Below are 17,335 nucleotides of genomic sequence, written 5' to 3' on the forward strand. Positions count from 1 at the left end.
CACACAGCCACAAGGTGATGAACCCTGCCCCACAGAGCTCACAGTTTAAATAGACCAAAGAGAGATGAAATAACACGTCTGAGATATAGCGCTAGCTGAGTGGCCAAACTGGTGAATGGGACCCAGGTGTTTGACTCCCGAACTACTGGCCTCTTCATTCAAGTCATCTCTACTGACATGTTCTTCACTCTTCTATCTGGCCATATATTTCAAAAGGGAAGATTACATTCACTACTGCTGTTTTATTCCATGGGTACTGTCTGTCTGGCAAAAGAAAATCTCTGATTAAAGTATCACTTGGGAACAAACAAAGCAAAAGCAGGAGGAAAACACATATCAAGATCCTGTTAAACATCTCCCAATCCCCAAGAGCTGACAATTTGTATCTAATCACGACATCTCTGATCTCACAAGGTTGCAATCACTCCCATGAGCAATGAACAGGGGCTCTGGCAGCAAACATTTTTCAGTGTGAAAATTTGTTGATTTGGTTGAAATGATCTCAGTTTCATATATTTGTTTTCAGACATATTTCAAGCATTAGTACAGCATGGTTGTCTAGTGCGGGGGAAATCTGTAGGCCAAATTATGCTCCGTGCTGCTGGCACACTGCTTGCACTGTTATCAAAGATAGCAGCATGAGCATAACCAAAAGCAGAATTTAGAACTAATGGTAGACCTGAACACTGCATTGCTTTTGTTCTAGATGGGGATTTTTGTCCAGGTTTTAGATGAGATTCCTGGCAGTTATCCTAATTGCAATGTGATGTTTGACCCTATCTTTCCCCTAAGAATCAGAGCTTACTCTCCGTGAATGACGGTTGCTTGGTTGCATCGTGCCATGGATCTGTGTCCTTCTACAACAGCTACTAGGCCACAGAAACTAACTGTCACACCAAAAATGCCAGGACGTGTTCGGCACAGCAGTGAGCAGGTGCCTTTGTGGCTTCGTTGTTTTCCAAAACCCCGTATTTAACTGCAGGTACAGCCCATGCATCTGAGCCCCTAATCAGCCTCAGGGTGGCATAGGACGGGGTATACATTGCTTTAATAGCAGGAGGGAAGGTGGAATGACACTGTTTTCCTCTCTGTAGCAGGAGGACCACTTTTAATAAGAGCATAATTTTCTGCCGGTGTCCCTTCATGTGCTTGCAATTGCATGCAACTACTCACAGGCCGGAAAAGAGCCACAATAACTGGCTGTGGTGAGAAAAGAGAGATGAAAACAAAAGAAATTCCTTCTACGGGATGGTTCTTCAGAAAAAAAGAAACAGCTTTTGCTGTGTAAAAGCCAATGTCAAACTCCTGCCGTGGCAGATTCTTTGGTGTAACTTGACTGATCCTAGAGGAGCATATGCAGCATCAGCCCTCTAGTCCTACAGGCAGTTTCAAAGAAACCCAAAGAGAATTTCAAGGGGATGTGAATTTTTTTTCCCTCTGGAAATCCCAGCTTGTATGCTATATTTTCTGTCACATGATGCTCAGCCTCGGCATTTCTATTTAAAAGAAAAAGCAGTGGGAATAGCACAGCTAAACCTTGGACAACTCTTTGAACCTCTAGGCCCTCGGTGATCTTAGCAGGTGAGCTGAGATAAATCGAGCTGCTCCAACAGGCGTGGGGCACTCGCTCTTTAAGAAGCGCACTGGACCGCTCGAGCAGGAGAGGCGGGTGGCAGAAAGTACGCTTTGATATAACGATATAACGCCCCCTCTCAAACCTCAGGGAGTCCCGTCTCCTAATATTATTCTTTCTTCATTTTCAATTCAAACCAAAAGTGAAAACAGAAAGAAAATAACTCTCTTTTCTTTTCTTGCCTGCTTTTCCCCCCCCCCTCCCCTCCTGCTGCTGCGATGGAAACGGGAGGGGAAGCGAAAAGGGGCTAGAGCCACCTAGATCGGTTTCATGCACAGGAGAAATAAGACAGGAATTATTTTTCTTGTTAGCCTTTTTGTAAGAAGACAGACAACCCTTTCAGCCCAAATACAATATTGTAATTGCTCATATTCAGCTGACAGAGGTTCCCAGATGAGCTCCACTGAGGCGTCATTTACTAATCTGTCATGTTCTATAGCACCCGGCACAGAGCGCTGTAAAAGTGTCTTCTTCTCTTTAAGTTATTTATATAGTTGGCTGAAAGCGCTTTGCTTGTACAAACTAGAAACTATTAGATTAGACCAGTGGAGACAGCCAGAGGCAATCTTTTTAACAAAGTGAGTGGGATTCAAAGTAGGGTTGGAAAGCAAATATTATTTCACTGGAAGTCTATTAGAGGTAGTTCCCTGGATAACAAATAAGTGCTTTGTTAGCTTAGCTTGAAGAAATGCACTGGTCAGGTTGGCAGCAGCTGGGTCTAATGGCAAACTGTCTGATAGCAGATGATAATTCCGTGATCAGTGCAATGCATAAGCCAATTTTGCTTTCCCCTCCTCCATACCCCTCCACATCCCTGCGTTTACTTATTTAAAGTGCATGTCAGAACTTAGCAGCTGGGGATAACTCCGTTTGTTTTAAAACTTCTCATCATAACACACATGTACACACATAAAAAGGAAAAGTATGTAAATCCAGCCTATCAGAAAGCAAATATTATTCTCCCTGGGGAAGGCTAAAAGGTTGTCCGTATCAGAGTGATTCAATAAAAGTGGGATTTGGGACTAAACCAAGTTTTAGATATAGAGCTCATCATGACAAACAGAACCTCAGCGTCCCTAAGTGTTAGATAAGATTAAAGCGTATTCATAGAAATATGCAAAACAAGTCATAGTCACTATTATTTGCCAGTATTAGCAGCTATAGCTTTCATTCAGCTCCTGAGGCAGCTGCTTTCAGTGATGGATAAAGTGATTTTTGCTTTGCTACAGGACAAAATGTATCTGTGCTGTAAATCCATATGGGGATGATTTCTAAAAGTAGAAACATGTCTATGTAACACCTTGGGATCTATTTCTTTCAATGAGAGGTGCTCCATCCATGTAAGAGGTTGTTTTTATTTATTATTAATAACCACTTGCCTGTTAGATGGAAATCCCCTGTTTGGAGCTTCCAGTCTGAGGGATTAAAAATCAAAAATTATACAGTTTCCTCTGTAGCAAGGTGGATAAAAGTTAGTCAAACCACGGGATGCACAAAACGCTAATGGGTTGATGTGAATTTTTGCAAAGCAAGGGCCTGGGTGTTTCTGACAATGGTCTGGAGGACCGGAGACACCAGAAGGCTTCCCAAAAGGCCATTACTCAACCCCAGCCCTTGTACTCACATGCAAGACTGGCTCCAGGCTTCACGCAGCAGGAATGCTGGGCTACCCAGAGGAGTCAGAGAAACCATGGCCCTGTGTCCTGCTCCATCGCAACCAGAAGAACCGGATTTCCCCGCAGGAAATGCGTGCTGCAGCCTGTCACGGGGGATGGCAGGGGCATGTCTACCCCACAGAGCTGCTTGAGCAACTGGGCCTGGCAGCGAGCACTGCGCTCTGCCCCTTCCCTAAAGAGAAAGGTAGTGCCAACCAGAGCTGTGCCTGGTCTTTATCCAACAATTACGTTTCCAGCTTCTGGCCACCCCATCCATCGCCAGCAGGAATGCGTCCTTCTCCCTGCGGCCCCTTCGGGCCCACCAGCCTTCGCCACCCCGCGGGATGCAGTCGCTAATGCACAGCCAGCCCTCGCCTGCTCTGCAGCTCGTCCTTGGCCCCCCATTCCTGACGCCTGGGATGGAGGACACTGATCCATGCTGGAAACCTGTACGCTGCCAACTTTGCAGGAAGAGAGCAGGTAAGGTGGGCTTGTTGGACAGATAAAGTTTCGAGTGCACGCGGGCAAGCTGTTGAACAKATAAAGCTACTCTATTCAGCTAGTATTAAAAAGCTAGCTGGAAAATGTGCTTTTACCGACACTCTCCAATGCCTCACTACGACTATTTACCCAATCGCCAAATCTTGAGCGTGTTGATAATTAGCTGGACCCTGTCCCAGGACAGCCGACACTTACTCAGAGGAGAAGTGCAGAACTTGCCGGGCCAGCTCCCACTCCAGCATCGTTACACACATTTTCTGGAGCATCATTTTACTTTCTAGCCTTGCTTTAAACCTTCGAGGAAGTTTGCCCTTTTGCCCTCCTTCCTCTCCATACTCCAAAGCCAGAGGAAAAAATTACAGAAGGCAACTTTCAAAGAGGATGCTTGCTTTTTTTTCTTTCTGGGGAAGGGGCGATAGAAAGAAAGAGAGAAAGGAGAGAGAGAGAGAGAGAGAGAGAGGTTTTGCAGAGACACAGTGTAGTGGGAAATCCAGTCCAGAGTTACCTGCGAGTTGTGCAGGTGAAAACCAGCATCCACTCATTAATACTCCTAAACGACTTGAAAAGCTAGGGATTCCCAGGGACACACCTGGGCTTTACATTGCCAAAGGAGTGGGAAGAAACAAGGTCCCCTCCCAAGCCCAAATCTCTCCTACGCCGTGGTATGGCCCCAATTGCTCTGTCTGCCAGCGATCCTAAGCGTGCATGCCTTCCCCTCGCGCTGCGCCTCTAATTGCGCTGCTCCCTGTAATGACGGGTTTGCCTTTCTGTTGCTGGAAGGAGGCAGCTCAACGGCAGCTCCCTTTGATCTTCCCTCTGCGCTCTTCCCGCAGGGCCATATTTTCCTGAGGGAGAAGGGGGTGAGGGAGCAGCCGTGTCACCGACTCCCTTTGGAACAAGCCAGACGAGTCTTTTATCTGCAGGGAGGTTTCACTCTATTTAGGAGGATTAAGGCTCCTGTTTGACTAGAAGCCCTTGCCTGCTGATAAAAATGCACTTCAGTAGCTTAGCGCACCTGGCTCAATGCACAGTAAGTAGCTTCTTAACCAGGCAGTGTGTTAAAAGCATCCGACACCATCCTGTGGGTGTTGGCAAACCAACAGCAACTGGAACCAACAGGATGCTGGGGGAGCATGGGACGCATTCATGGAAGTCCCCCTTCTTCTTCCTTCCCTAGTAATGAAGAGTTATTTCATTCTCCACAAAGAGTCAAATTCAACCTGTCTCTTCCATGAGGAGGTGACAATTATGGAGATTTTCTTTGCAGGGGATGCAATAGCAGGGCTGGAATGGAGAATGTGTTCTTAGATTTGTCCGCAGTGACAAGGAGTCACCGTCTGTGATCAGGTTTTTGCAATCACTCTTGCTTTGATTTTGGCTCCTTTACAGGCTATCAGYGGATCTGCTACACAGGAAAAGCTTCCGATCATCCCAGGGACATAGAAAGAAAAAAATGCCCAGGGGACTAATAYGTATCCTGAAAAGCTGAATATCTGCTGGGCCAAACCTCAGCTGGTAGAAATAGTTGTATTTCTACTGCTTGCAATAGGCGTGGGCAGATTTAGGCTGGTGGGATTTACTCCCCCACTTGCGTTTTTCAGTTCTGAGTGCGGCAGAGGTTTCCTATCTCTGACAGTGCATCAGGGGCTCGAGCCCCAAACCGCTGGGCGCAGCGATCCAGCGRGGCACTTCAAACCCGCGTGAGCAGGCTGCTGGGTGAAGCACGTGCGGCGAGGGCAGCAGAGCTGCGCCTGCCTCGCCACCAGCTCAGCCCGGGCTGGGACATACGGTGCCCTCCCCCTGGGTCTCACGGAGCAAATAAGAGGGGAAAGCAGCTCCCCGGCTTTCAGCACGGGCAAGCTGAGTGAAGACAGGGGCACTGCCCTCGTGCTTAAAGTAAGAGGCCTGCTTAAGCAACTTGCTGATGTACGGACTTACGTGGGAAGTGGATTCCTGTTTTTTGTTTCTTCTCTGTTTTCTGGTTGTCTTTCCCTTTCTTTCCATGTAACTCACTCATTCCAGGAACTGGGTGTGTGTTTGGGGGAGTAGGAGGAGGGATGAAATAGTGAAATAGTTTGCTTTAACTAGTGTTCGCATTTCATTGACAGCAGCTTACTGTGGGGATTCGAAGGCATTTGTCTTGGCTGGCAAAGGAAATTTTGTCATGCTGATGTGTTCTTTTTTCTCTTCAGCTAGTTTGGTTTTGTTTCTTTATCAGCAGCTCCTCCCCTTCCTAAGGCTGCCATACTCTCTTCATATCAGTCTCAGGCAGGCTGTAATGAGCCTAATGCAGCTCTGATCTATACGGTCCAGCAGCCGATTCTGATGATATATTGCGATCTTTATTGCCCTGTTATTCCCGTTCTCTCAAGTGCTTCTCCAGATCGATAGTGAAATTCCTTTACTTTAGTGGCTGTAAGTCGGCATGCCGCTCACTCACCAGCTGCTTGATGAGCAGAACCGCCACAGGTTGGGTTTACGGATCCTCTACATGCAAAGGACATGCCACACAGATCCGTGCTGCAAAACTCTAGGCAAGAAACGAGACTGGAGTCTCCTAACAGGAGAAATCCTGTTAATGTCACGAAGCCCTCACTCATTAATTATGGTGGGAACTAGTTCTCCCAAATTCTAACTCTGTAAGCCTCAAATCGATTCCAGCCATTGCTTAGCTCCACCACCAGCTGCACCACTTTGTCCGTATTCATGGTATAATCCCATTCCCTGCTTTCTGTTCTTCCTCTGCAGCTCCTGGGCTTCTCTAAACCTCTTCCCAAGCTTGAAAAACACCTGTGATGGGATTTCTTTCTTTATCATCCTAGGTTTTCAGAGGAGAGGGCAATTCCTGAAATGAACTTCCTCAGCCCTCGGCAGATTTGACATTGCAAGGGTGGTAGTGGAGGGAGAAGACAAGAGACCAACCCAAGCACCACAGAAGAGAAGGAATGCGGAGCATTGCTCTTCCCTCACTTCCAATCCCAGTCAAAATATCTTCTAGGCTCCTGAGGGGATCCTTTCCCTGAAAAATTTAGTGAAATAGATTCTCARTTATCCACTGAGAAACTTTCAGCAGAAAATTTATACTGTAACCCCCAACAGCTACAGCCATTACTATATTATATCGAATGTATTGAGCAGCTAACTAAATTAGTGGGATCACAGCTATCTACAAGAACTAGGTCCATGGGTCACTAACTGTTCTGGAAAAACAGCTGGGCCATGAGGTTTTTCTGGAGATTTTGTCATAAGGACTGGCATTTGCTAAATCTTAGCACTGGCTATGTGTTGTTTATCCTTTGAAGATGTATTTCTATTCTGAAAACTCTTTTGGCCAGGATTTCCAGAAAAGAAAAATGTCATTCCAGAAGCCAGGGAAGACAGTAACTGCTCAAGAAAGAGATGGCAAAAGAGGTTTGGACAGCCCAGGATGTCAAAGGAGGCACTTTGTTACTAATAATGTAAAATACCCCACTTCAAAAGAAGAAAATGTGGGCACAGATACAAAACTAAAGCAAGGAATATAACTGCTCAGCCAGAAATGCAAGTAAGGAAGCAAGAGCTRTAGAGACTGGTCCCAATATAATCCCCAGGATAAAGAGCCTTATGAATAATACTAAAGTAATTTTCTCTTTATGTTCTAAATCCACGCTGCTTGTATGACATGGGGTACCAGGAGGACCAGGCCTGAGAGTTTATTGGAAGAAATGCAGAAAAGACCAATGAACTGGAAAAACAGTCCCCTATAGGAACAAATCTAAGTGCCAGCATATACGAGAGACCGCAGTAGATTGAATGACGTTGTGTGTGTTGGGAGAGCTTCAATTACTTAATTAAGGAAACGATGATACCGAGAGCGGTTTGAAGAGAAAAGCTCTCTCATTTGGATTCATTTCACTTTATATCTTTTTGGTGAAAGATGGAAATAAAAAGGGAAGCAGACATGAAATTTAATAATGTTATTGCTAGAAACTAAAATGGAAAAAATACTGGGAATGAATTAAAGCTGAGACATAAAATGCTAAAAAAGGAGAGAGAAAAATGGTCAGGCAGAACCTAAATAATTCATTTATTCCCAGCACTGGAAGAGTATTAAAAAACAAGGTACAGTGATTACAGCAGGCGACTGGGAGTTGGGACTCTTAAATTTTATTTCTTTTCTTAACATATGTCATTCTGTAAGCCAGTCTCTCCATGCTCCAGTGTACCCAGTACTTCCCTGCATGACAGTGATGCAGTCAGACTTAATTTGCTGATGCCCTGTAGGTGTAAATTGTTATGAATTGGCAGAAATCACTTGAGATTTAAGGATGAAGTTATCCTTCCATTAGGAGATTGGCTACCAAAACAAACTCTCCATTGAACTCCCCCAAAGAAAATCCAGCTCCCACTGAAATTTCACATTTCATATCTCACTCCATGTAGAATTTTCCCTTATGAAGTGATACTTCTAATTGAATATCTGCCTTCAGCTCCCTGGCATGAGTTGCTTCTGGGTAAGCAGTATGAATTGGCTCTCTCTTGTTCATAAAGTTGGATCAAAGCTTCAGTTAAGTCTATTATTATTATCCTTTCCCTTGCAGGCCTCAATATTATCTCACATCCAAAGACTGTCGGCAATCACAGATGTGCTGATGAGACAGGCTGTCTATTTTGCCCTTCCAAATTGGCCAGTCGCTGATTCCTGACACTCGAGCAGGAGGAGGATTAGGCCTTTGACGCTTAGCCGGGCAACTCTGACACCTGCCAGTAGGGGCTGACAGTGGTCTGCACACACAGTCACTACAGCTGTAGGAAGTGTCCCACGTCCCAGTACATTATTACGTCCAGGTGAGTCTGGATACTTGCATACCTTTAAAATATTGCATTTGCCATCCCTCTATGAATTGCTTTCTTACGCACATTTCTGGAAGAGGCTAGTGAATTTTCCAAGCATTTTCACCCATTGCAGGTTTAATTCTTAAGTGAGGTTTCCTTTTTGTGCAAAAGAGCACTCAGCTCCATGTCCAGGTCGGCCCAGCTAGATGTGCAAGTGCAGTATTTCAAAGCAAATATTCCAGACTGTATATACATATGGACATTCATAGTACTGACTTTGCTCCTGTACATCAGAGAAGCCATAAGAAAAATTGGTTGTCCATGCTGGCAGAGAATTATTTACCATAAATGATTCCACATTCTGATAGATAGAAGTGGTCTGTGGCTCATATGTTTTGCCAGGCTCAGTTGCTGCATCTGGATTTGAATTGCTAAAATCAGTGCAAATGTTATTGTTGAAAGCCACAGACCATGGTTTATGTCAACGATAGAGAAACCTCAGAAAGTCTGGACATTTCCAGTCAGCAGCCAAAAGTTTGGATGCTCCTCCAGCTTTATCCAAACAACTGAAATGTCACTAGTCTGAAAAATTCAACTAGTAACATCAGGAGAACAAGTGGTTTCACGGKATTTCTGAAATTTCTGGTCTCAGTTTGATGACAGAAACGTTGCAAGAGTGTCTTCTTGCTTGATATGTCTTCATTACATCCCTTATTTACTTTTGTGAATATTATCATGCTATCTTAGACTTTCTTGTTGCTAATGAGGCTACATTGTGGCAGGTTCTACCCAGTCTTACAAAAATGGCCCTTCTCAAAAAAAAAAAAAATCTTCCAATCTAAGTGAATAAGACATCTTAAAATGCAGGGATGAAGTAACATTGCTCAGTTTTACAGGGAGATGACAGAACTTGCCTAAGAWTATGAGTAAAATTCATGACAGAGTCAGGGATTGAAGCAGATCTGAGCTGCAAGCCAATACGTTATTGATAAAGCTCTTCATTTTCTCTTTCTGCCAGCAAAGTATGTCCAATAATCCAGAAGCATGAGTACAGATGCTGAGAGCCAGCAACTAGAAGAAATAATTGCCTGAGAGATTTTTAAATTTCAGGACAAATCCCATTTAAATTTTGAACAGTGGTTAAGGTCATTTCCAATCTTGTATGAATGGAGTTGACTATTCCTGTTTTAGAATAGCAAACCTCAGCAAAGCGCTGCTAATTAACCAATTTGTTAACAACTGCTCTGTTGGAATGAGGCTGGGGCAATTGTGTTCATAGGGAAAGAGGGGGGTTCACAGTAAATTTCACTGAACATTTCAGTGTGGTCTGATAAATGGTTTCTGAAGGATTTTTCTGAAGTAGCTGGGACTCTGAGGAGAGAAAACATTTCTCAGCCCAGATGCTGTGAGCCARAGTACCCTACCTGCAACACCAGATGTCTAAGCAGAAAGATAAAGGGGAATTGTGGTTCTAATAGAAAAGTACAAAATCCTGGCTCGCTGGGGTGGTCTTTGTAAGCATTATATTTCAAATATTAAGATGGGGCAAAAGGACTACAATTTCAGGTTTTGGAGCAAGAGGGGGAAGACTCTCAGATACCAGCTTTAAAACACTGAGTACAAAAATTACAAGGTCAGCAACTGCAGATCATTCATTAGCAAAATCAGTATTTAGATCTTTAACTCCGGCATACAGAGAATGTGGGTACTACTGAATGCTCAGCTGAGCACCCTACTGTGGAACTGAGAAACATCCTAAATGGCTGTGCTTAAATAAGTAGGTGAGTTTTGGTAAATTTGGAACAAACAGAAACATGCTTTTTTTTCATTTAATGGTTCAAGATATCTACCTTTTCAGTCCTCATAGACAAAAACACTGGCACATGCAATTTTGTTTTATACCACTCCTCTAAACTGGTCTTTTGTTTTTAGTGAGCCTTCTCTCAGAGAGACAAAATCTTCTCGATAGCAGAAATATAAGTCTGTGGATTTAAGCCACTGTTGTTCAATATCCTTCCATGTGGAACTCTTACWCTGGCATAAGAGCTCTTATTTCTGGGTTAGCCTATATAATTGAACTGAAAAAAATATTTTTATTCTGAAATAAAAATGGAATTAGAATATCCATATGGATAACCATAGTTATAGGAGCAGGAGTTTAATTCTGCTATTAAAGATTAGAACAGAAGTTTTCCCTAGTAAGGATACGACCCAAATACATCTCTCTGGAAGGATGAGTAGATAGAGAAAACTCCATGTTCTCCATCAATGAAAAATAAAATGAAAAAAAAAACTTTTTAAGTTTCCAACAGAAAGAGGCCTATAAAATGATGTCCTTTTCTTTCCTCTCTGAATCTATACTTTTTGCCAAGCCCCAATTTTACTGCAAATGTTGAATTAGGTTCAGTAGCTAATTACAAACACTCCAGATCATCCTCCTCTTTCTGGTTGTATGCAGCCTCAAATATCTAGGAAAAGTCTCATAACCTCATATTTGATTTTTCACTTGACAATTACAAAAACTAAATTTACTCATTTAGACTTRTTTGAAACTATTTACAGCACAGTTTACTCTCTAGTTCAGTAATTACAATGAAAAAAAATATATWTTCTCCTTGCCTGATGGTTTTGTGTGTGTGTACATAAATATATATGTGTAATTATAAAGACTTATTCATGCTTCTTTGTGTTTGCTATATACTTTTACCTTAGGTGCATGTTTATGGCCCATAAAAATGGAGCAATTCCAAAATTTCCTAAGCATGATGAGCRGTACCATAAATATGTGTATGCCGTTGCCAATTACTACATGAATAACAATATCCTGAATGCCATATGCCTTCATTAAAAGGTGAGCTTGGGAATATTCTCAGATTCTGCTTTCTCTGCGTTTCTTGAGCAGACTCCAGCCTCATGGTAGTCAGCAGCAGCAAGCAGTGGGGAGCTGCAGTTTTAATAACAAATTGCGACTAGTTGCTACCGGCTGCAAAGCAGCTCCCACTGAAGCACACAGCCCTCGAGGTTGCGGGAGAGTACACAAGTATTCAATTTAATAGACAGTCTTTTGAGGGAAATGCATCAAAGTCTAAGCAGACCCTTTGCCGTGGGAGATACTACCCTCAGCTGAAACTAGGGACAGGATTCTCTAATTTGCTCAAACCTATCCATTTACAGCTGACAATATCGTCATTAAGAGCTATGAGTGGGAGGAGGGGGAAGGAGGCAAAAAAAATAATCACTGCTATTTTTTTAAGAGAGCATTATAACCARCTAGTTCTCAGAGATGAACTTGCTATGAACACACAGCCTTGGATTCAATGACAGCAAAGCTCCCAGCAACTTGAATAGCAGTTTTACAGACTTAACTGATAACCACATATACTTAGTTATTATGTCAATGCAAATTATCATCATTCATTATTTATACAAGAGGAGATTTTTCCAAAGTGCCAAGGACAGCCMAGAACCCAACTCCCTTCAAAAGCCAGTGTGGGAATTAGGTGCCTGGATCTATCTTTTCCTCCAATGTCCACAAGCTGCTTGGTGCATCTGAGGGGCTTGACTTGTTTATTGAATTACCCATAAGATTTATTTCTGAGGGATTCGCTTTGATTTTCAGGATCTGGGTCCTAGAAAAAACAAATTCTCTATTCTGTTCAACTAGGCAAGCCAATGTATTTTGTTTGCATTAGCTACACTCTGTTGCATTAGTAATGTCCCATCATGTCATATTAGTAGTCTGCTTTGCTAATACAGGAAAAGTCATTCACGCAATACAAAGTCTACTTGTGTTAGCAGTTGTTTTCCTTTGTATTTCATTACAGACAGAGGCATTGAGCTCTAGGGGGAATTTCTTTGATACCTCGTGTTGGATTTATCCAAGGGGATAATGGGGAGACATTTTGATTCATTTAAAATTGAACAGGGAAAATAAAAGTACTTCCTTTTTCTTCCTTATATCTTTCCAACTGCAAAGAGATTGTTAAAGTGATTTTATGTAACTGAAATGAGTTCAGCTGTCTGAGATTTTTAAATGTTGGCATTTCAAATACTTGTTCYGTCAAAAAATTTTTTAAGCAAAATGGAGGAACAATGTTTACAGGACACAGAAAGGCTTTTTYCTCCTCCTTGCTCCTCCACTTTCTCCAGTCCTGTTCACTGCCAAGCAATATAGCTCTGATTGACTGCTATGAGAGGAATACACCCTATACCCTTGAAAATAAAGCCATTATTTTTTAGCATATTTACAGGAAATTGAATTCAGCATAAATCAATGTGGAAATTGAGCTTCAAGCTGCTTCCTTGCACTGCTTCTTATTTAGGGTCTACGGATTCTCATTTAGCATACACTTGTCAGAGACATTTCCATAAGGATCAAAAACAAAATGAGCTTATTCTSTTCTTTCTTCTCTGATCTCAGCACCACTGGGAAAATCGTACAGGTCTGTGGCCCAAGAGCAAAAGCATCTCTTGATGATCCAGAATCAACCACCTGGCTACAGTTTCCAGGGAATCAGGTAAGACCCAAACTAACCTGCTAAGGTTACTACTGATCTACTTCACTGGAGGAACCAAATGAGAAAATAGCTATTCCTGTATCAAGCATGTAGCTGTCTTAAGGCCAATCCAGTGTCAAGCATCATAGTTCCATTGAGGTCTTACATACACTTATACCAAAAGGGAGGTAAATTATGTGTTTATATGCAAAAGGTGTGAGAGAAGAATATAATCTTAACTGGGGAGCTGTGGTTCAACCCTTAGTCAAACAGCAGCATCGAGACCCGTTCCCCATCCATGACTATACACAATATWGCTTCTAGCCCATGATAGCATTATCAAACATGGTGCATCATAAACATTAATGTTTCATGGTTTGGATACCTGCACTGTCTTCCAGAGTAAGGCTTACTGAGAAGCAATGAACTTCTGTGATACACAGTGCCTTTTTTTTTTTTTTTGGATGTTTTAATAAACTAATGAGAGTGAGAGGAACACCAGGCACATTCCTGTAGCAGATGTGATGTGCTCCGTGACAGCATGTATTCACAGAGATGCTTCTCTCTAAGGGGAGCACAAAGCCATCCCAAATGGACACTGATAAGATTTTACAGTTACAATCCTATCATAGGCATGTATCTTTAGAAAAAGTATTTGAGAAATGTTTCAGAAGTTATTTGAACCAACTTTTGCATCCCTCCTGACTGGTTTTAATGCCTCAGGTGATATGTAGAGTTATTATGACCATCATTATTATTTAGTGCATGATAGTGCCTATGAAATATAGTCGTGAATCAGTGCTCAACAGAATGAATAACACAGAACAGAAARATGACCCCTAGCCAAGAGGTGTCCAAAGCCACAAGCAACACAAGTGAGAGATTAAGACACTGTATGCTAAGCTCTTCTGAAAATGTGGCCTTTAAAAAAAAAGGAACACTTTTCAAAATCTGGCCTTATGACCAGTTACGTACTAATGGAGGAGAGAGAAATGGTAATAAATACATTTTATAAACCATTACCTGTTTTCCGAAAAAGTTCTTAGGAGATTATGCAAGTTGATGTCTCATAACTTTCAAAGACTCAAAACATGTTTAGAAAGAGTGATTTACCAGCTCTCTAATGGAACATAATATTTAGAACATAAGACTTTGCATCAGACTCTGATCTGGCATAGAAATGAGTGTTGCCCATCTCACATCAAGACAGCGTTTAAGATGTTAGTGGCATCCATCTTGAAAGAAAGAAATTCAGTTTTTAGTATAGCAGTATTAAAGGAGGTTATATAATTTCTGAAGCTGTTTGCTTGTAATGTTAGGTTAGACAATCTTAGCTTAAGAAATATCTTTTCTGAAAAGTACTTTTTTTTCCTCAAAGACAGCTAACTTAGAAACTAAATCCTGGACTGTTAGATTTTTTTTCCTATTTTTACCTAAAAGTATTATGTAGAAAAAATTTTAAGAAGCATTTGCTAGAGAAGAGGTTTCATTTTCTACAAATCATCCTTCAAACATTTAGCTTTACATCATCATACATGGCCTTGATCTTTTAATATTGCCAGCTACTGCAGAATCCTTTCTTGAGGTGTCCTATTACAGCTACTGGGCTCCTGTATGGGTCCAAGTAAACATATCACATTGAGGGCTGGAGCCAAAGGAAGCAATCTGCCCCTCACAGTTTTGCTCCTGGATCTTGCTGTTCACCTAGAAACTGTCATYTGTTTGTCCTGGGTACATACCATTTACTAGAGACCCAGAATTAGTTTTACCATTGCATTTTCATCCACTGTCCAATAGCAGAGGAGGACCTTACTGAACCATTTTAATAAAAAGAACAGAAATCAAAAATAAATACCTACCCCAAAGTTTAGTTTATGGACTAGATGATTCTCTCACTCTGAGGCTAATCAGAATGAAATCAATAGGATGATTAATATTAAAATCAAAATCAAAATCCCATTTTGATCCCAGGCAGAATTTACATCCCCAAAATATTACATATTGACTTAGCCAAGCCAGGCAGTGTCAGGCAGGCAACAGCTCTTCAGATCTTGATGTATGATGAACACTAAGACATAAAGAATTCTGATAAAGTAATACTAACATGGTTAAGATGTCAGCTTAATACCAGTGACCTTGTGAAGGAGATAGAAAGGCAAAATGGGGCTATGCGTGGTGCATGCACGCTAKGAAGTCTCTGGTTTGCATGGTGGCTCTATTTGCTGATGTCAAAGAGACTTCAGTGTGATATAGCATTAATATTGTCTCACATGTCAGGTAATGCAAATACAGAAAATTACGAGTAGTGTGAGCATGTACTGAAGATGGGCTCTGTGACATCCATTATGTAGAAGCAAAATCATCTTACCTCATGAAAGATGGCAGCTTGAAGGCTAAATTTAATGACTCTGATTCTGATCTCGTACTAGGTTAAACCAAAAGTGACTCCATTTCAAGTAATGGAAATGCACTGCTGTTAAGCAAGAAGAAAGTCAGGTTTATTAATGCATCCAACTATGCTTCTGTAAAACTTGACAGCCTACTAAKGGTTGCTGTTCATTAGCGTCCGATTTTTGACAGTCATCATAATTGTTATTAGAAAACCTCCAGCAATACTAAGTTCAGATGCAAATTAAAAATAAGCCACYGGTAGCTTTAAATGTACCATGAGCTTTCTTTTTGGAGCTGGTATCTTTGAGCAGAGGCTTACAGTTCAATTCAGACAGTTAGCAGGGTGCTGACAGCAACATGTTGGTACAAGACTGTACTTCTCTCTTTGGTTTTGTTTTAATTAAAGCCGCATTTATTTTTTTAAAGCAGGTCATAAAGCTAACCTACTCTGACAACAGAAAATTACATTATAAAATCGTTTCTTATAATAATTATAAATCTCTGCTAAAGCAAATTGAAATTAAATTAAAGCCCCAGCATATGTTGCCCTTCTTCCCAATAGGAGGAATTCATCTGATCAAAAGTACCACTGACTGCTGAGAGTCTGCAGCCAGGACACATTCAGAAATGATGCTTAGTCTTCAGCTTCCTGCTTCTCCACATCAGTTAACTTGTCAGAGCTTGAGCTTCAAAGGATACACTTTGAGCACCTAACATGTCACTTGGCCATATCTACAACCACACGGCACAGCTACAATCAGTTTCAGTGGCACTTTCTCCACCAGCTAAGAATGGAACCCTCCAGATGGACCCTATCCTTAAACACTTCCCAAGAGGGAACGCGAAATACTGGTGTCACAACTTCATTTTAAGTGAGATAGATAGTTCAAAGAAAAAATAATCTATTGCCAGAAGTGTTGAGTGCAGCAGAAGGATTTTAGAAGATTTACAGTTGGGGTTGACTATTTTTATGACTCATATCAAAAATACGGGTTGAAATTTCCCCGAAAACAGTGCTTCCCACAAGATTTCTGGCACTTTGGGTTCTCTACTCAGCTGGAAATCCTGAGAGGACAAAAACTCTTTCATTGTACTGAAGTCCTCCTTGGTTGGGTTGGAAACCAAAGACCAGATCCTTAATTCATGTAAACAGGAAGAACTCTTTCGAAACAAATAGAGAGACATCACGGAAAATTCTCAATCCAAAACTATAACAAAGAAAAAGGTTTCTAAATCCTTCAGAACCTCACCCCCCCCCCCCCAAAAAAAACAACAAAAAAAACCCAGACTAAATTCCTTCATAGAAGTGAGCGGGATGAAAAGAGGAGGTTTTTTTTTTTCCTTTCCTGATGCCCTGACCAGAACAACAGACGTCTGTTCACAAGTTTTTAGTTATGTAATCCCACAATCCTCCTGGTCCACTGCAGTCAGGCACCCAATATTTCAGCTTCTCATTTCTTGGTGTCCCTCAGAAATGGGAATCAGAATTAGCTACTAACTTCAGAATCTACCAGGTTAAGGAGCAGACTGAGTATTAAAAGGACAACAAATATTATAACATGGAATTAGACTGCAGTGTACTTTAAGTGAAATAATCGCTGTAGACCATTTGGAAATTTAGTCAACTAGAAGTGGAGAATCCCACTTGCTCTGGATGCGTAAATGACCTGTAGGAAGCTTGCTGTTTGTGATGGCAGATAGGAATGACTCCCAGCTCAGCCTGGGAGCTCCAGACAGAGGTGAGCTCACTGCCAGAGCAAGCACTCTACCAGGATCTGGTGGGCAAGAGCGGAAAGGGCCAAGTCCCAATCCTATTTCAGCTTTCATCTGAGCAACTCTGGTGA

Source organism: Apteryx rowi, unplaced genomic scaffold, assembly GCF_003343035.1.
Source record: "Apteryx rowi isolate R43461 unplaced genomic scaffold, aptRow1 scaffold_44, whole genome shotgun sequence".
Classification (NCBI taxonomy): Eukaryota; Metazoa; Chordata; class Aves; order Apterygiformes; family Apterygidae; genus Apteryx; species Apteryx rowi.